The sequence below is a fragment of the Xiphophorus maculatus genome, chromosome 6 (assembly GCF_002775205.1).
Source record: "Xiphophorus maculatus strain JP 163 A chromosome 6, X_maculatus-5.0-male, whole genome shotgun sequence".
NCBI classification, from domain to species: Eukaryota; Metazoa; Chordata; class Actinopteri; order Cyprinodontiformes; family Poeciliidae; genus Xiphophorus; species Xiphophorus maculatus.
Window position 1 is genome coordinate 3,334,061 of NC_036448.1, and position 20,301 is coordinate 3,354,361.

General features: G+C 38.9%; 1 long non-coding RNA gene across 1 annotated transcript; it reads left to right on the forward strand.

Moving 5' to 3' along the window:
• Nucleotides 1–9,597: 9,597 nt before the first annotated feature.
• On the forward strand, nt 9,598–12,465 carry LOC102222097. Its single transcript, XR_312732.2, has 3 exons — nt 9,598–9,846; nt 9,980–10,094; nt 11,769–12,465. It is a non-coding gene; the product is annotated as an uncharacterized LOC102222097 (long non-coding RNA).
• The last annotated feature ends 7,836 nt before the right edge of the window (nt 12,466–20,301 follow it).

A 20,301-nucleotide genomic window follows, 5' to 3' on the forward strand; every position in this document is an offset into this window, starting at 1 on the left:
TTTTTACTACGCTGTGCTTTTTACTTTTACGTGAGTGTTTTTATTATGAAGTATCACTACTCCGAGCAAAAACTTCTGGATGCTCTACCCTCTGTGAGAAACTTCACTGAATGAAGAACAAACTTATCTTAGAAAGAATTCACCAGACACACAGTCTTTGTTTAATGTCGACAGAAATTTATTTGGAAAAATATTTTGTTGTTGTTGTTGTTGTTTTTTTGCCTGATTATGTTATTTCGTAATAATATTATTTATATAAATTATTTTTATTTTGGTCTTTAAAATACCAAAATTTCCACATTACTATATTTTGGTCTATCTGATTAATTTCACTTGAGCTAAAATAAGTAAAAGTAGCTCTTCTCTTACTTGAGTATTTTTAGTTCTCTACCTTCTGGCTGTTTCCGTGACAACAGGTTCAAACTCCCATAAATTTCACTTCCAACTTGTGGAATACACTAGCATGTATTTGCTAATTTACATTTTCTAATGAGAACTAAAAGTGGTATCATATCATAAAAAACACATTAATTATTAAAGATACCCATTCACAGAAATAGAAAAATACAGACATCTAAATGCACATAAAAAAGAGAACATAAAAAAATCTAGATGAAGCTAATAAAGAATAACAGAACCATAAATTAGATCATGATTTATGAAAAATATTATGTATTTAGTTTATTAATCAGAAGGTAAAAATTTGTTTTTTTTGGCCCAGTAGAATTGTCTTTGCAATTTTTAATAAAAAAATACAAATAAAAAATAAAAATAAAACCGAATTAAAATGAGTAAAATATAAGAAGAAAATGGATAATACCCTCAGTTACTAACCACAGGAAATACGTTTTACACGTTCATGACAAACTGTTTTGTCAAAACAGCATAAAGTGTAACTGAAATATAGTATTTTAAACCTAATTTTGAAGCTATGAGATTTTTCTAGAACTTAGAGGAGTAATGTAGGGCGGTGGCCACTAGAGGGAAGCAGAATCTACTTTTTGTGCTTTTTTTTTTTCTTTTCACTTTCAAGGATCTCAGCAAAAAACAGGTAAACAGCTTGACATGAATAGATTCAGACATGTTTATAGGTATAAAATTGAACATTTTTTGGCTCATGAGCTGTTGGACAGAAGTCACACTGTGGGAGGTGACATTGGCAGAGGATGAATAATGGGCTTAAGAGGTGAAGTGATTTACTTTGAAGTAGATGAAGACACTTAGTTCCTCTCCTCTCACTACATCTCCCAACACCAACATTGCCTCACACCGAGAGCTTTTCATAGCAAAATAGAAAGTCTGAAAATGTGAAATGACAACTCAGAACTGGAGTAAACACATCTGAGGTGATAAATGTGTGAGCATCTTGTCACTGCAAAGTCTCAGCTGCTGCCATAATTCTGTAATAGGCTTACCTAGGTGAGTGGGCAAACTCTCCTCCTCTGCTTGCTTGCTAACATGTTCCCTGCTAAGCTAAACAAGAGTCAGAGGTAAAAGGCAAAGCTAAACATAAACAGTTCAGAGGGGAAAGGAAAAGGTCGACAGATTGCACAAACAGAGGAGCTCGGTGATCTATAACCCGCTCTCACAACTGACCTCTGGGCCTCTGTCGTCAGCGCTTACTCTCATTTTAGGAAGCAACTTTGAATAACTCAAGTGAGTTCAGCCTGCATTTGTAGGCCAGGCTTCAATCCTGTTTCCCCCGAGATAACCAGCTGTTCTGTTCAGAATACACAAGAGGCACGTTTTTAATCTGCATTTCAGATTTTCTTCTAAAGAAGATGTGCTGCAGAATGACATTTTCTCTTTTGAAGGAAAGCTCAATGTAAAGACTGGTGTGATTTGAAGAGGCACGTACTGGATCGCATGCTCCTCTTCAATCACTGGGAAACAAAAAGATTTGTTGAAAAATGCAAATGAGAATGATATATGAAGAAATTTGTTTACAGCAAGGGTGGTCAAAGTGAGGCCTAGGGGCCATTTGTGGCCCCTGGACTCATTCGGACCACAGCTCAAGAATAAATTAGAACAAAACTAGGCTTTTAAAATCAAAAACTACTTACAGGAATGTTAGATGCAATACAAAATGGTCCCCTTTTCCAAGCTTTCTGTTTTGGTTATATCGTCATGGTAACTACAACCATATTGAGTTGTAGTCTAAAATCCACCCTGGTGTAAAGAGATTTGCTTTTATTTGCTGTATTAAACTTGACTAAGTACAGCAAGTGTTTTAAAATGAAGACTGACCAAGATGCTGTTCTTATTGTTGAAAATAATAAAAAATGTTTTTTAAGTTTCTGTTAATCAAGCTTTAAATAATAAGCAAACTAGATGCTTTTTCATTTAACAAGGAAAAATCATCTAAAGTTTAGGATCAACAATCCCAATCCTATGCAAACATCTGATTATTTGTTTAATTAAAATAATTCATGCTTAATTTATAGTTTAGCTGAGTTTTTTTATCACATTTTTGGTCATTCTAGTTTTAAAAAATATATATTTTTTGGCCCGTGAATAATTTGGAGCTAATAATTTTGACAAAATGACATGACAAAATGTTTGGACATCCCTGGTTTACAGGCAGTTGCCAGAGCCTCTGACAGGCAGTCAAAGCAGTCAGTAAAGAGCTTTAAACAGAGGAATCCACAGAGATTTCCTTTAAAGGTTTACCAGGCCTTCATTAGGTTTGATAGTCACATGTTGGCAAAAATGGTCTGAATGTAGACCAAATGACATGTTTGTCATTTGACACCATGTATGGTGCTTTTTTATAGCACCATACTTGGTGCTATAAAAAAGTTTGCTCCCTCACAGATTTTTGCTTTTTTGTCACATTTAAATGTTTCAAGTAATCAATTTACATTCAATTAGTTCAGTTAGAATTATTTTTAGAAAGCTGAGATATATTTGACACGTCTAGACCTGTGGAATCCAGAAATCCCTCAGATAGATCCGGTCTGACATCATGAAGTAGGCTGGAAGATCTCAAATATTGTGCACCAAGCTGAAAAAATTCAAAAACAGGTCAGAAACAAAGTTTGAGGCATCCACATTTAAGTAGATGTCTACAACTAGTAGACCACAAGTAGTACTAGCAGTAGTGCAAAGCCATTTTTGTGGATGTGGGTGAGAGTTATTATCCACAAATACAGAAAATGAAACAGTGTTCTGAGGAGTTTCTTTTGTATCAAAATTACAAAGAAGCAAATCAACAATCCATTAATGAACTCACAAAATAAAGAACAACATTCAAAATGAGCTAAAAAATTAGCTAACAAATGAAATATTTATCTTGCAAACTAATTTGCATATTAGCTAAATATTTAGCTTGGACTTAAATATTTAGATACAAGTTTGGAGTATAAATGTTTAGTTTGGGAATTAAATGTTTTGTTGAAATAGACATGTAGTTTGAAAACTAAATATTTAGCACAGACTTAAGCACTTAGTTGGGAACTAAATATTTAGCCTCCTAACCAAATATTTAATTTCAAAAATGTGAATTTATAAACTAAATATTTAGCTTATGAATAATATATTTAGTTTGGAACTCTGATTTGTAAATGTATGGTGAAAATATGACTTTGAAAAATGAACACCTACATGTTTTTCTTTTTGATAAGCTAAATAAACCAAAAATATTGCTGTTAATTTTTTACTGTGTATGTTTACAAAGAGCACCCCATATTTTTCCTGTGGGTTAAGCCAGCAGCAGGGTGTTCCTGCTGCAATATATGACAGTGCGTCTCAGTATGGACCAGTTCCAATCTGAGAGCTGCAGCTGCCTAAAAGAGCTGCAGCTCTCAGATCAAAATAACCTGATCTGCTAATCCAATCACTCAACTGCTCTGACACTTTGTTTCTACGTGGAACATGTGCTGCTGCAGAATATTAACACACACTCCGTCAGCAATACTAAAGCAGCTCTAAGCGATGTGGGGTCAGCATATTTGCTTTTGAACTTAAACTATTTTTCTCAAGTTCTAGACTGCAAAAACACAAGCATCCTGATGCTGAGTTTACCATGTAATCCCCCGTAATCTGCCATAGTTCTGGAGGTATTGTCCCTCTCACTGCACTGTAACCCAGAGCAGAAGGAAACACACACACACACACGCACACACCCCTACGCCCACACACCTGTATGAGTTGCACTTGCTAGACTGGATACAGCGATCATTTCTGATAAAGATGTTGCTGCCTAAAAAGAAACAAAAGGGATCTGTTTGGATCATTTGATTCTGATGGAGCAAAATGCACTCAGTGGATGTGTGTCAGAACCTTTACATGTCGACTCCTTTTAACCAACACACCCCCACACGCGCATGCACACACACCAGCATTCTCAGGCCACGTGAGCCTTAACGGGTAGCTAATAAGCTTGGCGTGTCTTAGAGGTTTTTCTTCTAACTTAGCAGCCAGTCTAAGTCCTTAACGTACATGCTGGTTGTGTGTGAACCGTCTAGCAAGCCCTGCATGTGTACGTCCCCATAAACACCTTAGGAGTCAAAATGGTGTCCTAAACCACAAAGGCGTGTATGCGTGTTTGTGTTTGTGTTTCATGCCATTTTTGTTTGATTTTTCCAATGAATTGGCCAGCAGTTCACCATCACTGACATTCTCTAACACCTGGATTCTGTTCCACACACAACAGATGAGGGTCTCCATGGGAACAGGGTCCTTTCCTGCAGATTTCTCAGGGTTTGCTGCTGCAAAAATAAACATGAGTTTCTCCATCTGCTGGCTCCACTGACCGCTGGGGAACAGCTGTGTTTGGTACAAAAAAAAAAAACACACACACACGCCTACACACCCACACACACACTGAGCCTCTATTTTTACACCGTGTTCCAAATTATTATGCAAATGATATTTTCTCAGATTCTCTCTAATGGTCAAAGTAAGCGATGGTCAGTATAATTTTCAAGTCATGAACTATTACAATATAAATCAAATTTTACTGAACAAAGCTCCCATGAGAACAGTATTTTTTTCCAAACATAAAAAACTCAAAATGCACTGTTCCAAATTATTATGCACAGCAGAGTGTGTTGATGTTCTCTATCTGATGTTGGATTTTCCTGTCATAGATTGGTGACCTGTCCAGGGTGACCCTGCCTCTCACCCTTTGAGATAGACACCAGCACCCGTCACAAACCCACTAGGGTTGAGGGTTGTGTCCTCCTGGAAGGTGAACGTCCACCCCAGCTTCAAACATTTTAGTCAAGTGAAATTTAATTGTTTAGGACATTTCAGCAACAAGGCAGTTCAAAGTGTTTTAAACCATAAAAACATAAACAGCAACCAATTATAAAACAAGCAATCAACATTACATTTTGTCAAATGCAATCAAAGTCATTGCTCCAATATGTCAATACCAAGTTTGCATCAGGGTTGGATTGATAATAGGTTGGTAATATTCTTACTCCAATTTAAGATTCCTTCTTGAAATTTTACTTTTAGGATTGTAGTTTCTCAACTCCACTTAAAAAAATTATTTTGATAATTACATGTATTTTTTGCACTTTGATTATTTAGAAAAAACGCACACAAAGTTGTTTTATTTTTTTATTGTTTCTATTGTTCTACTTGTCATGTTAATATATTACTAAAGTATTTTATTGACACCTATAAACTTTGTCCAAAGGTTTTAACAAAATAATTCAGAGGAAAAAACACAAAAACAGATAAAGGTCAGAAGTTTGTTGATGTATCAAACTTAAATGATAGAAAGTATCGGTATAGGTATTGGTGACAGTGGCCCTTAATTTAATTGGTATCGGATCAATACCAAAATATGCAGCATCACGCACCTCGACTCCGTGTAGCAACCTGTCAACAATGGCTTTTCTTTTTGTAACTGAAGGTGGACATGCTGGATTTTTTCTATTATGTTGCAAATTTGACTTGTTGTTTCCTTGCTGACCTGAGTTGCTCACTCAATGAGATCCACAAACCAAGAGGATCAATTAATGATGAAAACATCAAAGCTGCAATGCAACTTTCTTTCTCAATCCTGCTTTCTGTAGAGCTCTGAAATAAAATAAAAGATGATAAACTTCCTGTATCTAACTAACTGTTACCCATCTAATCATTTCTTCTTTTTCTACTGTAAAACATTTGCAAAGCACCCCTGCTTCTCAAGTTTTCCCCAGACCTCCATGTCACTGGCTGAAGCGGGTCATAGAAACCTTCTCAAACCTCAGATGAGATCAACCAAAATGTGGTTGGGGGAACTGCATCTCTCTGTGCTGCCCCCTCCTAAAGGGAAAGTTCAGAAGTGTGTACTTTAAAAGACACTGTCTTGAGGAAATGGTCTTCTCTTATAGCCTCCCTGTCTCTATGACAACTGAAGGAGTGTCTCTGAGGCTGCCAAAAATATTCCCAGCTGGTTTCTGGTATCGGACTTTCTATTTCTTAATTATTTTTCTTCTGTAAAACCACTGACTGCAATTTCTCCAAAATGCAGACGTAGGTGTTCCCAAAGAGGCAGGGCCTTAATAAGATGCCAACGTCTTCTCTGATGACTGAAATATGAATATATCTCATGTAACTGTTTACATCTGTCACTGCCATGATTTTTAGTGATTTATCACATGAACAGATTTACTCATGTGTGATTTCAATTCCTTTTCTTATTTAATGGAAACACCACAACACCAAAATTGTTTTTTTTTTTTTTTTTTCAAAATTAGCATAGCATGGAAAAGCTTGTGTGCAAATTTGTCATGGAAACGCAGCTACAGATAACTTATAGAAAGGTTAGGTCATTGCGATGCTGCACAGTACATAAGAACTCCTGTTGTTCATGCTACACCTGCCCCTTTATTCACTTTGCAACTTGTTGCTAACCTAGCTGAGCTGTTTCCTTTGCAGAATGTATATTTTGATAACTTTATTCTGAAACTTTTTATAAGGAGCTTCAAACAAACATGATGGATATTTTTGCAGAATCTTTCTATCTGTAGAATCACCAAGCAGTCCAGCTCTATCTCCCCACTGCTTTACAGGATGTGAAATGAGGTCAAAGGCTCATCACCATTTCCCGTAGTCTTTTGTTGTTAATTCATAACCATATTCATAACTGACAGTTTATTGTGGATTGTTTTTGCTATGTAGGTTATCAATAAGAATTATTTCTTCATTTTAATTCCTTAATTTTACCTTCATGCTGACTGCTGGAATGAAGTTCATGGGAAGCAGTATTTGCCAAACATGTTCTGTGTTCTACTAATTAATTAATTTTAGACTCATCTGTCCAAAGCATATTACTGCAGAAGTTGTTCATTTGGTAAACCTCAGAATGCTCTTCATGTTTTTTTCCCCTGAAAACAAAGCTTGTGCAGTCTGTCAGATCCAGGTGTTTTGCAAGTTGTTTTGACTCTTCTCCACTTATACACTACATTCTATACCAGAATCTGCAACCGATGCAATCCAAGAAACCATTTTTGTCCTTAGTCCCAGTAAGTATACCTGACATTTTGAAAAAAACACAACTTATATATTTTCAGAAATATTTAATAAAGGAAAATTGTTGTAATTTTTCTAACAAACAACCACCATTTTGTTTCTATTTTTAAAATTTGAAATAAAGAAAAATATAAAACCTTTGCATAAAGAGGATGTTTAATATGTCTTAATCTTAATATTTGTGTAAAATTATGAAAAAACCATGAAAAACACACCTATGACAAGAAACAGATCTAAAAACATATTGCTTGTACTTATGAAGAAAACTGCTACCTACTACCTGAAGACCTAAAAGAGCTTCTCACTCTCAACAGCACGACTAAAAATGCATGATGCGTAGCAGGAGAACTCTTCAAAATGCTGAGTGTTAACGTCTTAAAAATGTTCTGCTGATGGGATCAATGTGTTTGATTTTGACCATTTTAAAGGGGCAGTGTCATATAAAATCGACTTTTTTTAGCTTGTGGTGTTATAATGTTATTCCCTCATCAAAAACATACCTGGAGTATTGACTTGATCCTCTCATGTATATCTGAGAACTCCTTTGATTTCCCATGGCAACCATTCAGCTGGGCAAAACACTTGGGTGGACCTAGCTCTGCCTTCAAGATGAAGTTCCTCCTAAAAGCTGAGGCTCACAGAGCAGTTCCTACAGACCCACTCAGTACCTTCAGACTAGCCAGCAGCAATTAGCAAACACCTGGTGGAACCGGACATCAGGTGAGCTCATTATAGGAGCTACTTCTAAGTGCAACGCTGGTAAAAACTTTGTTAAAGATTATAGGAGTCATGTTGTGATGACTTTCTGAAGTTTCAGAAAGAGCAGGAGTTTCTTAAAGAGACAGAGGCCAATTTGACAGGGTTATATAATAAAGCCAAATTTGTTTTAAGTCATATTTGATATATAGAGCATTTTTATAACAGCTACTTGATTACTAGTTCCTTGTAAACACATAATATGCCCCTATAAGAGGTAATTAACCTGGAGGTGTCCTAATGTAGCCTTAATTAGTTGAACTTTGTGTTATTAGATCATTTTATAATATTTCCATATATTCAGATATGTGAGAAAAACACACATAATTTCATAAGGTTTGTGTGTGGGGGTGTGCAGGCGTGTGTGTGTGTGTGTGTGTGTGTGTGTGTGTGTGTGTGTGTGTGTGTGTGTGTGTGTGTGTGTGTGTGTGTGTGTGTGTGTGTGTGTGTGTGTGTGTGTGTAAACGACCCTAAATTAAACTGTAGGGAGATGCTGCAGAGAGATGGAGTTGCTGGCAGGAGTCGCTGCGTTGCTGCGCTGAACTTCAGCGTCTGCCCTGACAGAGAGGAGGCGCTTCAAAACGCCTCACCTTTACTCAATCTACACTGCACCCAGGATGGAGAAACACACTGCAAGGAGGAAGACTGGGGTGTGCCGTTTCTACACAGCCCTACCAGACTGTAGCGCTGCCTCCGTAGAATAATATGGGAGTGTCACTTCCCTACTAATGCTTTTCATCATGACATGTTTTACATACATGGGGAAATGTGTGTTAATGGCAGTATTTTGCCCTGATCTTATTACAAGCTAACACCAGTCAGAATTTGCTTTAATCCACTCAGTAAGAAACACAAATAAAACATCATGTGCCGTTTCCTGTGCATAAAACTATGCGGAGTTGCTTAATAAATGACGTACAATACTTCTCAGTTGTCCTCAGGGAACCAGCGCTTTTATTCAGAATGGAGCCTAAACAAATCCAGTGAGCTCTCCACGTGGCAGACACATGGTTCCGATCATGAGACACAGAGAGTTAGGAGCTTCAAACACACACTGACGTTCGTTTTACAAGAAGGAGAAAAAAATGCAGAAGCAGACTTTCTTGATTTCATGTTATTGTTTTAAATGCATTTATAACCAACTTAGAAAAAGCTTTTGCTTTGAATAGAGTTCCTGGAGATCTAGAGTCAAATTTGTGGGCTAAAGGGGAAAGATGCAAAAGAACTGGCCTGTGTCACTCAGTTTCCGTGAAGGCTAGTACAACAATGCCACGGTGAAACGTGTCTGTTGAAATTTCTCTTCTGATTCTTTCTGGATTAAGGCTCCTCCTTAGTTGACTGGGTGGTGCTTGCTGACAGTTGTGTAATTCATCTTGCAGCAACAAGTTCTGTCAGACAAAGAGCATTTTCGAAGCCAAACTACAGAAGGCAGCGGGAAAGAGTCAAAGTATGTTGTCGGTCTGGCCGCGCTCCAAATTTCCAGTTCTAGGAGATTTATAACCTAAATGTGACTGAAAGGGGAGAGATTAGCTTGCAGAAGGCTGCATGTGCAAGTTTTCAATCATCTCTGCGCGGACGTCAAATCTAACCCTCTTTTAAGTGCACGAGAAATGATTCTGAGTAAGTATTTCCAGAAAAACGTGCTTGAAGAAGCTCCTCAGAGCTGCAGGTGTGGTTGTGAATGGCCGCATTATGATCCAAGGCCAGATAGTTCCAAAACCATAATGGGGGTATTTTGTTGTGTGCACTGTAGGAAAGGCTCTCAGAGGCAGAAGAAAGAAGAAAAAATTATCATCACAGAGAACTATAGCAGCAGAAAACTACCGCGTCTCCCTTCTTCCTGCATTAGCAGCCTCTGCTGCTACTTGGTAAGACACAAACATGTACGGCCAGTCACACACACACACACACACGCCCACCCCCACACGCACTGGAATTCTGGTAAAAGATGTGGAAAAAGCTTTCAAATAGATTGATGTTTCACTGCAGACACATATTTCCAGAATGAAAACTTTCCAGATTAAGAAATTATTGTTTTAAGCAAATCATTGGTTAAAAAATGTCCCATGGCTCTAAAGAGCATGATGAGTGTTTAGTTCGCTTTTAGGAGGCAGTTTCTTCTTAAAGGGCCAGCATTATGTAAAATCAGACTTTTTGAGCTTTACATCATGTTATAATGTTATTCCCTCATCTAAAACATACATGGAGTGTTGTTCTGATTCTTTCATGCATGTCTGAGAAAACCTTTAATCTCCATGGTAACCATTCAGCTGTGAAAAACACTTGGGTGGGTCTAGCACCACTTTTGAGGACAAAGCTCCTCCTCAGAGCTGCAGTTTCCAAGCTTCTGCCTCACAGAGCAGCCCTTCCCCACGGGTCCCCTGCTGAGTTCCTTCAGACTAGTCAGCAGCAATTAGCAAACACCTGGTGGAATGAGCTCAATATAGGAGCTACTTCTCAGTGCAACGCTGGTAAAAAAAAAAAAAAAAAGATGTTGAAAGGTTAATAGAGGAGCCATGTTGTGATGACTTCCTGAAGGCAGAGTTTCAGAAAGAGGAGATTTTAAAGAGACAGAGGCCAAATTTCAAGGCATTATGAAGTTGAATTTCTTTTAAGTCATATTTTATACATATATATATATATATATATATATGGAATGTAAAGTGGTTTAGAAAAGTCCCTAGAAAATGTTTGCTAGTTGGGTAAAGTCGCTGTCCAGATTTACTCAGCTCAAAGTTTCTTCAACTTTTCAGTTGTTTGGACTTTTGGTCAATCAAGTGCCAAAACGAACCATTTCTGTGCTGGCAAGAAGAAACTAGCAGCTGCGTTTCCATCACAAATGTGGACAAAACTTTGTCAATATCTCATTAATGTTGAAAAAAACACAACAAAATTTGAAGTCATGGTGTTTCCCTTAAATAAGAAACTTAATTAAGATCACATGGGTTTGTTCATGTGATAAGCCCATTAAGAAACATCCTCCATTGACTTCCTGTTGTCTTCTTCTTCATTGTTTGCACCAGTGGCAACATCCGGTTGTTGATCATGGGACTCGTGTGATGCGATGAGCGTTTCCATTACAGTTTTGCAAAATAAACCGATTTCTATATGAAAAACCACCTCATCTTGGTGCCAAAACTTTACATCAAATATTGAGAATTTTTTTTTTTGTAATTGGTGTTTCCATTGAGCAAATTTATTTTTGAAATGTCAAATTGAAGTGAGAGCTCACAAAATGTCAGTGGCAATGCAGTTAATGACAATCGCGCATGAGATGTTAACCCGCCTCAGCCTGATAAAGTTACAAACTACAAAATGTATGCAAGAAATTACACTACATCTCATCAAAAGATATTAATGCTTCATATCTGAGCATTAATAAATTCTGACCTTCTTTGAAATAGAGAAAGCAACAAGAATTTGTGTACCAAATTATAAGCCGTTGCGGTTGTATAAAATAATCTTGCTGTTCTGGAAACCAAATCAGCGCCTGATTGTTCTGTGTAATTACTGTGATCAAGTTCTGCTTGTGTTTCTTTCAGTTACACCTAACTGGACCACACCTCGAGTAATCTTCATACCGAGTCAGACCTCTGTGGTAGTACTTACCTGGAATGCTATTATCCACCAGAGTTTGTTGCTGGTTCTTATACTCCAGTCCAGTCACCAGAACCCCTCTGCCTGTCCCACTCATCCCTCTTCAACCAAAAGAGTCCAATCATCTCTACACTCATCCTGAGTCAGGATTCGTCCCTCAATCAGCACTGGGAACCTTCAGGAAACAAATAACAACAAGTGAGGTCCAAGAAAGATAAACTAATTTATCTCCTGTTCTTCCCTGTTCTCAGTGTGTTTCCTGCTCGTCTGTCTCAATCACTGACTTCTGTTGGATTTTTCTTTGGAATTTCACCGATTGCACAACAAATCTGGTTATATTTTACTCCCCCGTTCTCATTATGGTTTTGAGTCAAAAAGCAAAAGCAAAGCCCAGCTAATGGGATTCATGTCGTTTCTGGTGAAGTTGCTAAAATGTATTACTTTACATGCCTGTGTTTGTGGTGCAAGCAAATATTGATCCTGCAGAAGATAACAGTATCACATGTGTCATAGTAAGAAAGAAATTGATTTGAGGAAATGTAATATATTGCCAATATACTAAAACATTTTTACTGTCTTTTTCACTTTCATGTCCTCTGTATTTATATCATATGAAATATAGTGGATTTCAAACACTCTGTACTTTGTATGTTTGGTCAGATTTTCTCATGTTCCTGTCCTGCCATCATTGTTCTACAAACATCGATGATTTCCTTATAGTCTGTGCTTAATTGGGCTGTTTCCATTAAGCAAATTTATTAGCATTTTTCCAGTTTGAGAAATTTGAAGCTAACTGGAAGTGCAGCTGGTTCCACCATGTAATAAAAGTGTGTAGGACACAGGTGTAGGACTCCGGCATTGAGGACTGCAGTGTTTGTGCCTTAAAGGTGTGTAGGACTGTACACTAACGTTGTGAAAATGCTGTCATGTATTTTTTCACTTTTGAGATGACAACTGGAAACGCTGAAGGAAAACACAGCTGACAGCATTTCACCTGAAGCAACAGATTTCCATATGACCAGGAATTCAAAGGACGTCCAGTAGCGACCAGCAGGTCGGTCCGGGACACGGATCTCTTCCTGAAGAGTGTCGACAGAATTACATTACCACCAGTGCACTGCTTGCTCATCATTAACAATAAAATTGCACAAATTGAAATTACGCAAATAAAAAATTTTGCTTAATGGAAGCACAGCAATTTTGGAGAAAATTACGCTTTGATAAAAAAAAATTAAGTTGCGCTTGGACGAGGTGGTTTTTCATCTGTCTCGAAATACAGGTATTTGGCAAAACTTTGATGGAAACACTTTTTTTGCATCACCAGAGTCACATGATCAACAGCAGGTTGAAGAAGACGGAAGGAATTGGTAGCAGGACTAGGGATTGTTTTTGTTTTTTCAGACAATGTGCAGCTGGCTCCAGCACAGCTCACACAGCATCACAGTTCATAGAAAGTTGTGTGTCTCTCCAATGTGTTGAATCATAGCTCTTCTGTAAACACACAGGCTACAGTTTCCCCAAAACGCCGCATACGTAGCCGCTCCCAAGAAGGTAGGACTTATCGCTCAAGCGCCTGAATAGGACCCAGACGTCTCCTCTGATTGGCTGATAGATAATGAGTGCTGAATTATGAAAATATTTAATGTATTTGTTTGCATTCGCTTCTGCCATTTTTTTTTATGTCTTACCACAGGACAAAGCTTATTCACGTGTGATTTTAATTTCTGTTCTTATTTAATGGAAACACAGCAATTGCAAGTTGTGTTTTTTGACATTAACGGCAAATAGACAAAGATTTGTGCACATTTGTAATGGAGTGATTGGCAGCGGGTGGGTGTGTCTGCATCCACATCCACGAGACTTTCAGACAGATTATTGTCTAATGGGAGGCGCCAAGGAATCTACTTTTGTAGAAGAAAAACATTGACATTCTGCAGGAAATAGAAGAGTGGACAACAGACAAATGGAGATAACTTATGAATCCTTTTTGTGATCATCTGATAATCTCTGAGGGAGATTAATGAAAAGTTGCAAAGAAGGTGGATCAGCACTCTGAACATCAATTTCTCTAAAATGATCTCAAACTTTTCATAATTTTATGGATAAAGGCGTTTTGACTTTAAATTTTAACAGTGTTCAACTGATGGGTGTCACTATAGGACAGGAAGTAGGCCTGTGGAGAGGCGGCGGGGGCGTGGTGGTGAGAATTGTGTAATGACCTCCCTCACATTCCACTATCTTCTCACAGATTTTTTTTATTAGCCAGGATTCTTTAAAGACACTCTGAAGGAAACATTCCAAGCTTTGCACAGAAACACTTTACAGATGGCAGAAAATAATTGCCTGCCAACAGAAATGTGACCTACGAAATATTCCTTATCTGTTCGAAGTGTTTGAAGCAGATCAGAAATCCTGACACCACTTTGAATCATTGGAATCGGCGTGGTTTTACCACCCTTTACAGTTCTGAATTCGAGAGTCACAATCACAGCGGGAGGACGTTCCTGAATTTAAGGAATGTCCTTAAATGAGCCACTTATCGGAACAAAATGTAGATATTTCTCATTTAATAGGCAAATCACTGCTGAGAGCCTCACAACTGCTGCCTCTGGCGTTGATAATGGGCCTTGGAGACCTGCGGTTGCTAAGGCTAACCTTGGCGTGTGAGCTGCGGGTCGCTAAGTGTTAATATGGGAGTGATTCATCCTTCTGTGGTAAAAAAAAAATTAAAGTGGGTGCTGGTCGGTTGTTGTGATCCTGATGGTCCGCTGTGCTGTCCAGAACAAAGCCCACCGCATTCTGTGCCTCCTCAGTCCGTCGGCTCAGCAGTTGGTCCCATGCCTGATCGCAAATGACTTAATTGCGTCATTAAAAAATAGACACAAAATATGCATTGTAGGAAAAAGTTACGTAATTGGTGTAACAAACTCTGGTTGACATGCAGTGAGGTCTGTACAGCACAGTTCACCGACGAGGCGTTTCATAGAGCTTCCCATCATAAAAACATGACAAAGTCATCAATTATGAAACAAGCAGCAAACATTTCATTTTGTCAAATGCCAATCTCAAAATCATCAAGCAAATACACGTCAACTATGTTGATCAACTTTCCACTTAGTACTAATCAAAGGCAACCCTAAATAGCTGGGTTTAGGTGTTGATTTAAAGCAACTCAGTGTTTCTGCTGTTTTCCAGTTTACTGGACGTTTGTTCCAGATTTGTGGTGTATAGATGCTGAATGCTGCTTCTCCATGTTTGGTTCTGGGGATGCAAAGCGGACCAGTGTTACTCGTATCTTGTTTCATGGGGACGTTTTTCTGGTCGGCGCACCGGTTCTTTTGAAAGTCCTCTGTGGGTTATATTCCACATAACGGAATGGGCCGTCTCTTCTTTTTCTTCGGGTAAAACCTCTACTTTTGCATTAACAGTCTTATCACTAACTGCTCTTTCCGAACGCCTCACTTTCAGACTCACCATGGTTGGTGTTCGCTCGCACTTCAGCTGTGAGCAGCACACCAAACTGAACGTTAGCGGTTCAGACAGGAAACCCCCCCACCAAATGCTGAGTGATGATGTTCATGATGTTATCATGTGCGGCTGATGTGACATGCTCGCGCTTGGGTTTACTAAACGTGGGAGCTTCCAGATTTATACCTCACCAAATGATTTTTACATCATGTTATAATGTTATTCCTTCATCAAAAACAAACCTGGAGGGTTGTTTTGATTCTTTCATGCATGTTTGAGAAATCCTTAAATCTCCCGCGGCAACCATTCAGGGTTGCAAAACTCTTGCTCTCTCAGAGTGATGACTCCTTCAGACTAGCAAACACCTGGTGGAACTGAGCATCTGCTGAGCCCATTGCAGGAGCTACTTCTCAGTGCAATGCTGCTAATGTTGTCGTTAAAGGGTTCATAAAGAAATGTTGTTGTGATGACCTCCTATAGACGAAGTGTCGGAAAGAGTAGGAGCTTCTTAAAGAGACAGATGCCAATTTGAAGGAGTTACATTACAAAGTGAAATTCCTTTTAAGTTATGTTTAATATATAGAGCATTTTTATAACTGAAGGTAACTTTATTACTTGATTGTGCTATAAAGTGGTATTATGTCTAAGAAACACATTATACAGCCCCTGATTCATGACTGTAGTGTTACATTATTTAGAAAATCATAGTTGCTGCTTCCGTAGAAAATCAGACACGGCCCAGTGCGAACATATTTTGGAACACAGTGATGGATGGCAGCCGTCATGGCATCCGGACTACATGGGTTCAATGGGGCCACGTTGTGTGTCCATCAGAGGCCAGGTGGTTGTATCGTGCAGCTTCATGGCATGAGTTAAGATCAGATGTTACCTTGGTTACAGGTTCAGGTTGTGAAAGACACACAAACACCAAAGGAAGACAGCATACCGTCCATAACCAGGAGCCATGGACGGGTGAATCCTGGACACGCCCGCTTTTAGGGAGAAGAGCCAACACCACACATGTTGAAAAGATGTGTAAAGCTGTTACTGCAGACATCAGTGTGGGGAACCTTGGCGTTTATCCTCAGGGCACCTCTGGAGCACCCTGGTGGAACGGAGGTGAAATGCCACAGAGAAGTGTTTCCTTTTCTTCACACGTGTAAGAATTTCAAATATTTAAAATTTCAATACCAGACAAAGGTAACCTGACTGAAATGCCTGCATGTTCTATGTTTTTGTTGTTTTTGTTGTTGTTGTTGTTCTGTTGCCACCCATCCTTCCCAAGGGCAACATGTGGGAACAGCCTGGATGTCAACCCTGACCCAGTGCCGAGTCGACGTCCGTTGGATTTTGAGGGACAGTAACAACAGCTGTGGCTGACGTGATGGAGGACAGGAGAGCTGGATGACTGAATGCTGCTCCGCATTCCTGCCTGCAAGCAGAGCCGACAAGCAGCAAGCTCCAAAATACAGTCAGAACAGAACTGGATTCTTTTCACTTCCAGCACTTCCTCTAGGTGCTTGGTTTTTTTAAAATGCAATTATGTTTACACACACAACAATTCAATTTTTACTTAAAACTGTACATCAAAATACATATTCTTATTTTTAGGCAGTATAAATCCAACAATAAGCTGGTCTACAGTGGCGTTTTAGAGCAGTGGTATATAGGAGTGAATAAAGGAGTGAATTTCTGCCAAATCTCAACATTTTGAGATTAATGTTAGACATTTTCTAGAAAAAACAGACATTTCTGAGTTTAAAAAGTTATATGTTTGCTAGAAATAAAACTCAGATATTTCGAGACTAATCACAGAAATTTTCAATAAAACAAGATTTTTTTTTTTTTACATTTTAAAAGTCAAACATTTGCTAGAGGAAAACAGAAATTTTGAGATTAATTTCAGGAATTTTCGAAGAAATATTTTTTATATTTCTCAGTTTGAAAAGTTGAAAAATTGCTAGAAAACCACTCAGAAATTTTGAGATTAATCTAGGAAATTTTTGAGAATAAAAACTATGAAATATTAGAATTTTAAAAGTCAAAAATTTGCAAGAAATTTTGAGACTAATCTCAAAAAACCTCTGACTTTTCCTTCAGCAAATTTTCACCTTTTCAAACTCAGCAGTGTCCTTATTTTTTATTTTTATTTTTTTAATTCAGAGATTTTATTGGTGGAAATGTACTCTTTCTTTTTTAAAATGCTATCTACAGTACAATGGACCTAAGATGCTGTTTTACTCATCTTATTATTGGAGGTTGATGATTATTTTTGTCAGCATCTTTAACAGTATATCAGATATACAATATTCACCAGTTCTTTTAAATCAAATGACCTAATGGCTTAAAATAAACTGTCTATACCAGGGTTAGTAATTCTGGTCCTAAATGGCAGATTTTCTGTTTCAACTCCTCTGATTAACTGAATGGGTCAACATCAGCAGCAGGCTCCTTTAAACATTTGAATCAAAGCTGATTCAAATGTTTAAATTATGAGTTCGGACAGGAGACACTAAAATATGCAAGACACTGGTCCTCGGGGAAAGGAGTTGTTACTGTGACACTGACACTGTGCTTGCAGAACAGAACAATTATTCCTGGTTAAAAAAAACATGCATAATTGTGAGGAAACAAGAAAATGACACATGACTTTCAAATGATTTATGGATAAAACTTCTTTGTTTTCACTATCTTCACTATGACACCTCTAAATGGGATCCAGTTTGGCGAGTGTTCAGATCCTAAATGGAACAGCAGTGAGAAAATGAAAGCAGGGAGATTAAATATTATAGGAGCGGTGCAGATTAATGAACATCACGTAACGTAAATGAGCACAAGCTAGGCGAAATGCAACAGAAAATGAGTCCAAGCTAGCCTGGCCATTTCCTTCCTGCGTTCGATTCAAATCTCACTTCACCATCAAAGCTGTTCAGTCTGTGTTGGTCACACTTCCAAATACTGAATTAACATTAACAGCCGCCATGTTGGAATTGGCTTTTTTCTCGATAAAGCAACACTCGATCACCCACGATCATTGCTAATGTCGCTAAAACAAATACACAGGTAACTGCTGTTCCCGTCGCCCTTGCCACAAAAAAGACAAACTGGACCAGTTTGATCAGAACACCAACTGGCCAGGGGAGTTTTAACAATGTGGACGTACCAATCCAGAGGGAAAATTAGCAATCTAGTTTTGTTCTCTGACTAAACCTGAAAGCGACTGGAGTCAGAGTGAGATTACAATCAAGTTTACTTTTCACACAACCCATCAACAAGTTGTTAACTTTGCAGCTACATCTGTTTTCTTCCACTTTGACTCGACTCAGTTTTGAGTAGTCACTTCGTATCGACAGCAGGATGAACTCCTGCGTCTCTTTAAAACGCCGGACTCCGACGCTCTCGCTCATCCTGACAGAGGAATGCCACCTCTCAATCCACCCAGATCTCAGCTGGCCTGCGACTGTAAACTGTGCGTGCGGTGTTCCACCTGCACGAGGAGGTCAAAGCAGACCTCACAACTGATGTGCAAAGTGGAAAAATCCGCGGCGTGTTATTGAGTTTCCACCGCTGGCCTTTGTCCACGTTATGACACCTTCGGTGCAAACCGATCCCAGCGGCCGACACCGAGATGTCGTGGAAGTCTGTCACCTGCAGGTGTCAAATGTGGAGATGAGACAGCGGGGCCCAAAGCGCCTGATGATGAGTTTCATGTACGCCACTGGCACCTTTCACGCCTCCCACTCACTGCTTGTTTACCTCCAGGTCAGGTTTCACTTGTGGCTGCGCTTCAGTGAACCCTGTGAAACCAAAGAGAGACCCTGCAACTCTACCCTCATCCATGTGGCGAGTACGGGGTACTCTCATGATTGCTTTTCCTTCTCTCGTTTTGCTTCTTTCCTTTTTCTTTCTATTTTCTTCTGTCTTTCTTTCCCTCTCTTTCCTTTATCCTTCTTTCTTTCCTTTTGTCTTTGTGTCTCTTTCTCTTTAATTCTTTCTTTCTGCCTTTATTTCATTTTTACTTCTGTCTCTATCTTTACTTCCTTCAGTCTTTATTTTCTTCTATCTATCTTTCGTGTTTTACTTATCTTTCCTTCCTTTTATCTTTCTTTCCGTCTTTCTTCCTTCCTTCCTCTTTTTCTTAATTTCTTCCTTCTCTTCTTTCTTTTCCCTTCCTTCATTTCTCCCTCCCTCCCTCCCTCCCTCCCTCCCTTCCTCCCTCCCTTCCTTGCTTCCTTCCTTCCTTCCTTCCTTCCTTCCTTCCTTCCTTCCTTCCTTCCTTCCTTCCTTCCTTCCTTCCTTCCTTCCTTCCTTCCTTCCTTCCTTCCTTCCTTCCTTCCTTCCTTCTTCTCTTCCTTCACTCTCTCTCTGCATCTTCATTTCTGTGGAACCTCCAGAAAACTTTTCCACGTAAAGCCCAGCAGCACGTAGCGCACCGTGTCATATTTCACCTGGCGCTCCTTAAACTGGATTTACTGACCCAGTCTATGGGCCGACCTTGAATGGTGGGAATGTGAGCCAGAGTTGACACAGGCGGAACAGAGAGCACATCATTCAGGACCACAGCGCCGCTGAGCAAAGAGTAATTACAGCTTGTTTACAGCATAATAAACAATCTGCCAAGTGAGAGAGAGCTCTGCAGCAGGAGGGAGCAGCGGCTACGAGCTTCTTCCTTCTTATTGGCACCTTGGAGCCACAGGGTTGTGAAAACATCAGTTCCCCCTCACCGATTTCTTTTGTTTTTGCTCTTTTTTTTCATTTTAATCACTCCTAAACGCTTCAGATCATCAAATTAATTTTTACATCAGCCGACGATACTTTGAGTAAAATACAAAGTGACATTTTCAACATTTAATCTTTTAAGAGAAAACTCATCCAAACCAACCCGGTCCTATGTGAGAATACCGCCGCTGTTAAATCATAAATTCACTGGGATGAAAAACATTTTTTTGGAAAGCTGAGGGAAATTTTTACAAGCCACATCCAGGCCTGATTATTGTCTAATCTGTGGAA